Source organism: Drosophila sulfurigaster, unplaced genomic scaffold (genome assembly GCF_023558435.1).
Source record: "Drosophila sulfurigaster albostrigata strain 15112-1811.04 unplaced genomic scaffold, ASM2355843v2 ctg73_pilon, whole genome shotgun sequence".
NCBI classification, from domain to species: Eukaryota; Metazoa; Arthropoda; class Insecta; order Diptera; family Drosophilidae; genus Drosophila; species Drosophila sulfurigaster.
In genome coordinates, this window is record NW_026909729.1 from 1 (window position 1) to 6,469 (window position 6,469).

General features: G+C 36.9%; 1 pseudogene; it reads right to left on the reverse strand.

The window, feature by feature from the left end:
• Window positions 1-565: 565 nt before the first annotated feature.
• Window positions 566-744, reverse strand: LOC133849999 (5.8S ribosomal RNA; annotated as a pseudogene).
• Window positions 745-6,469: the final 5,725 nt, after the last annotated feature.

Genomic DNA, 6,469 nt, shown 5'->3' on the forward strand with positions numbered 1-6,469 from the left:
TCATTTATGAAGGACTTAAATCGTTAATTTCTCATACTAGAATATTGACGTTCCATACACTGCATCTCACATTTGCCATATAGAAAATGTGACTTAGTGCTGAACTGATTTCTTTTCGCTCGCCGCTACTAAGACAATCCTTGTTAGATTCTTTTCCTTCCCTAATTAATACGCTTAAATTCAGGTGGTAGTCCCATATGAGTTGAGGTTGTTTAATTACACTTATAGGCAATTCTCTGCCTATTTTGAAATATACTATCTTTTTTTGAAGGTCCATAATATTCACAAAATTATTCTCTATACCATATTCGTTAATAAGAGGCAATTCTAGTTTATAAAATAATATATTTTATGCTAGACATTCCTCAGTATTATTTGAAATGAATAAAGAACATATAATTCTTCAAATTTCTCATGCAACAGAGTTTTAGTATATTCATTTATTAATTCATATTATGAATATCTTAAGCGACAACTTTTTGGAATTCACACTTATTTTATCCAACAATATACAATGTGCTTAAAATTCTGAAAAATTTTAAACAACTTTTTTAGCATAGTCTTACAACCCTCAACCATATGTAGTCCAAGCAGCACTAAAAAATTAATTAAAGTACATAACAGCATGGACTGCGATATGCGTTAAAAATGTCGATGTTCATGTGTGCTGCAGTTCACACGATGACGCACAGTTTGCTGCGTTCTTCATCGACCCATGAGCCGAGTGATCCACCGCTTAGAGTGATACAATTTTTTTTTTATTTCATTACGTCAATAATATTTTTATTGAAAGAAATTAAAAATAAACCATTTTACTGGCATATATCAATTCCTTCAATAAAATTTTTTTCATACCTAAATAAATGTTGCGAAATGTCTTAGTTTTACATAATCGATAATAATAAGATATATGACAAGTATATTTTAGCTAAATTTATTTATTATGATCAACATATGTAAATCGTTAACCTGCAAACAGGTACAACATTGTTTTTCTTTAGGTGTTGCGAACCAATGTATGCGCACAAAACATTTTGCAACGCATGTATATTATGGTACATATACACGCAGTTTTTTATTTTATCCAAAACACATAAAACACTCTTAATACAGTATATAAAAATAATAATACATAACAAACGGTTTTTAGCTAATTTAAATTATTATATGTTGCATAATTGTATCTCATATGATTGAATAAAATATTTATATTTATTAGTTACTTAATTTATTAAAAGAGAAAAAACAAATTTAATTTATTAACGGTTAGATGCATTAAAACAATAATGATCCTTCCGCAGGTTCACCTACGGAAACCTTGTTACGACTCTTACTTCCTCTAAATAATCAAGTTCGGTCAACTTTTGCGAAACAACCGCAACACACAAGGGGTCACAGTGATCACGTCCGGAGACCTCACTAAATAATTCAATCGGTAGTAGCGACGGGCGGTGTGCACAAAGGGCAGGGACGTAATCAATGCGAGTTAATGACTCACACTTACTGGGAATTCCAAGTTCATGTCAACAATTTCAGTTCACAATCCCAAGCATGAAAGTGGTTCAGCGGTTTACCCGGACCTCTCAGTCTAGGAAATACACGTTGATACTTTCATTGTAGCGCGCGTGCAGCCCAGGACATCTAAGGGCATCACAGACCTGTTATTGCTCAATCTCATTATTGCTAGACTCAATTTGTCCATTTAAGAAGCTAGTGTCCTTATAATGGGACAAACCAACAGGTACGGCTCCACTTATATAAACACATTCAAACACAATAAACATTTTACTGCCACCATGAATGAAGGCTATATAAGCTTCAACACCATAATCCTGAAGATATCTATTTAATATATTTGAGTCTCGTTCGTTATCGGAATTAACCAGACAAATCACTCCACGAACTAAGAACGGCCATGCACCACCACCCATAGATTCGAGAAAGAGCTTTCAATCTGTTTTACACACTTATGTTCGGACCTGGTAAGTTTTCCCGTGTTGAGTCAAATTAAGCCGCAGGCTCCACTCCTGGTGGTGCCCTTCCATCAATTCTTTTAAGTTTCAGCTTTGCAACCATACTTCCCCCGGAGCCCAAAAGCTTTGGTTTCCCGGGAAGCGACTGAAAGAGCCATAAAAGTAGCTAGACCCAATTGCTAGCTGGCATCGTTTATGGTTAGAACTAGGACGGTATCTGATCGCCTTTGAACCTCCAACTTTCGTTCTTGATTAATGAAAACATCTTTGGCAAATGCTTTCGCTTAAGTTAGTCTTACGACGGTCCAAGAATTTCACCTCTCGCGTCGTAATACTAATACCCCCAAACTGCTTCTATTAATCATTACCTCTTGATCTGAAAACCAATGAAAGCAGAACAGAGGTCTTATTTCATTATCCCATGCATAGAATATTCAGGCATTTGAAGCCTGCTTTAAGCACTCTAATTTGTTCAAAGTAATTGTACTGGCCCACAATAACACTCGATGAAGAGCACTAATGCAGGGTTTTAAATAGGAGGAACATATACAAAAGTACAAGTACCTAATTATATATAAGAACTCCACCGGTAATACGCTTACATACATAAAGGTATAGTACTAACTACAATTGTAAGTTGCACTACCCGTATGAAGAACAAGTTCAACTACGAACGTTTTAACCACAACAACTTTAATATACGTTATTGGAGCTGGAATTACCGCGGCTGCTGGCACCAGACTTGCCCTCCAATAGGTCCTTGTTAAAGGATCTGAAGTGTACTAATTCCAATTACAGGGCCTCGGATATGAGTCCTGTATTGTTATTTCTCGTCACTACCTCCCCGTGCTGGGAGTGGGTAATTTACGCGGCTGCTGCCTTCCTTAGATGTGGTAGCCGTTTCTCAGGCTCCCTCTTCGGAATCAAACCCTGATTCCCCGTTACCCGTTGCAACCATGGTAGTCCTAGATACTACTGTAGTATGGGCATATATACATAAACAGCAACACAAAGTTGCATTAAATAAATAACCAAACTTCAGCGGACTTGAGTCCCCAGCAACACAAAGTTGCATTATGTAAACAATTAAATTCCAGTGGACGTGAAATAAGATCACCCACTTATTGCTGCACGCGAAGACAGCGTTCAAGCTAAGTCAGCGTTCCCACGCTAACCGCTTTCAATACATATATGCCCATAAGACTCTCTCTCTCCCCTAACATAGCATATAAGATATATATATGTACAGCTACTCTTCTGCCGCTGTCAACGGCAGCGCAGTAGCATACACACATTATGTACTTAGCCTAAGTTCAGATAATCATTTTCAAATAAAGAACAATAATAAACCTACCGCAGAAGAGCACTGACGTGCTGTGTTACTTTATTAACTCAACAACGGAAAACCTATTATTATATGGCGACCGTGACCAAGAGCTAAGGCTCTTCGGAAGAAGAAAAACAAAAAACAAACATTTTCTAAATGAAATCAATAAGTGTATTCGGGAAATAATGTATAAAGAACAACTTACAGAAAAAGCCAATTAAAGTCTACAAATGAAAACAGAACGTCTTAATTTGGTTCACATGCCGTTCAAGTTGTCTTTGTTACAAATAAAATGCTCTCGCAAAATATTATGCGTTTGTGTATAGCGCAATACATGCACAGGATATAATGTGTCTATATACTAAAATACAAATTATATTGTGCAACTAAACAGAGAACAAACCAAAACAAAAAATAAAGTACACTAAACAAACAATGAAAAGTGCCAAGTGAGAAGTGCAAAACATACATACGTACCGTACATCAATATAGATATGTCAGTGCATCTGGTCGTACTATATACAAACACACACAGACATACAAACATATAGATGCATATGTATATCAAGTGTTAATACATACAATACATACATAATAAAAGTTAACAAAACTATGGTGTGCACATCCGCACACTATAGCAACGTAGGAGTAGCGGACGAGCTACACTAGCGAATGACGAGTACACCAACATTTCAACACCCTGCTCCTGTCGAGCAAAGGGATCTGCCAAGCCTTCAAGAGGCAATAGAGGCAGATCCAACCGCGGGACCAAAGCCCTTGTCAATCGAAGAGTACAAGGCGAGGACAGCAGCGAGGGAGCAGCCACCCAAGAAGAAACGAGGTGGCTGCAGAATAAAACTACTCAGCGTAAGGAAGCTGAACATCGAGTTGCTGAAGACGGCAACCAACGAGGAAGACCGACAGCGCTACAAGGAGCGCCTTGCAGCCATCAATCTTCAACTTCGTGGTGCGAAGTAACGCGGCGAGCTGCTTCAAAAGCCATAGCTCCAACCGCCAAAATATATTTAACGTTGCCAATGCGGTTTCCACTGCAACAAAACAACAATACTAACACACTAGGGCATTCTCATTACTAATACATTGTACTCAGTGTAAACTTAAAATAAGTAAAAAATTGTAAACTTGATAACTTGCATATGATGTAAACTGAGTACAATGAATTCATTCATTATTCAATGATTATTCAATGATATAGAGTTTTAATAGGAACAATATAAAATAATATAATATTTTCCAAATATTCAAAGCCATATCTATGTCGTAAGCATTCCATAATGGGTGGCACACAGTCCAAAGCGGACGACAACACCGCAAACGTAGTAAATACAGTAGAGATAGTGGATACAACTCCACACTTAAACTCATTGTATGTACTACTTTTGATTTTGGTGATCATATCAGCCTTTAACTTAGTATTGAAGATATATCTTCTTCACAAAAGATCATTGAGAAAGACTTACATGAGTCGAGCCAATGATTTAGAAAAAATCTAAAGATATACTAGCGTATGTGATGGTCATAATACAGACCATAACACAGAAGTACAAGTGCGATTACATCGCTAAAATGTACATACATGGAATGGCTAAATCTAGCGACATCCATAAACAATATTAGAGACGTTTTTGATAAATCATATAAATGCATTAACAAAAACGCTCTGATAAAATTCAGACACTAAGCTATCATATAAAGGTATTGATAACGCAATACAATGCGTTACAGAAACTTATACTAACAAATAGAGAAAGACTCACTGAAGAACATAAAGCTCAATGCTTAAAAGTTCTCAGTTCATTCGGTAAACGACTACATAATACTAGTGTTAGACACAGTATTATAATAGAAGTACCAACCGAAATATCTAAAAAAGCGGAATTCGACGAAAGCCAGCTAAAAGATCTGGACGAGTCACAACCGCAAGAGGATTTAGATATTGAAAGCGATATCGAATCTTTAGAAGATACAAAAACAAGCATAGCACAATCAGATACATTCAACATGGCCAATACAGTAGAAGCTCAGAGAGCATACCTGAAACAGGTATCCGCCACAATACCTGAATTCGATGGTAAAAAACTCCATCTAAATAGGTTTGTGACAGCATTAAAGTTGACAGATCTCACTAAAGGAGATCAAGAAGCTTTAGCAGTAGAAGTCATAAAGACAAAAATTATTGGACCATTGACGTATAAAGTCGAACATGCGACATCTATACAAGCAATAATTAACATATTGCAGGCAAACGTAAAAGGCGAATCGCCTGACGTTATAAAAGCTAAGTTGATGAATGCCCAACAAAAAGGCAAAACCGCGTCCCAGTACGCTACCGACGTAGACAACATGCGTAAGCAGCTTGAAGCAGCTTACATAGACGGCGGATTAGACGCCGACAATGCCGACAAATTCGCGACGAAAGAGTCGATATCAGCAATGATCAAAAACTGTGCCAATGAGTCACTAAAAATGATCTTAACAGCAGGTACATTCAGTACATTCAACGATGCAATGGAAAAATATATACATTGCAGTACAGAAATGACCGGCAATACCAACACCGTCTTATTCTACAATGGGAATAATAGACGAGGAAATTATAATGCCAACTACCGCGGTAGAGGCAGAAATAATTACAACCAGAATGGTAACAACAATAATAACAGAGGTCGCGGAAACTATCGCGGCCGAGGCAATAACAGAGGCGGAGGTAACCGAAGGGGTAACCAAAGCCAAAATAATAATCAATATCAAAACGAAAATAACAACCGAAATGTGCGTAACGTACAATCGGAAAACAGCCAGAACCCCTTAAGCAATCAGCAGTAAAGGTGTTTAAATTGAACCTAAATCTGAGTATTTTTATGAAAGCAAAGAACTACAAAACAAACACAGTTCTTACATTACTAATAGACACAGGTGCAGACATTTCATTGCTAAAAGACAAAGCAAATGAATACAACAACTTAAATTTCAGTAATATATCAAATATTACAGGTATTGGGCAAGGAACCATACAGTCTATAGGAACAATCGATCTTGACCTACGCATTCAGGATGTTCTAGTACCACATGAATTTCATGTAGTACCTGAGAATTTTCCGATACCATGCGATGGCATAATCGGTTTAGATTTCATAAAAAAATACAA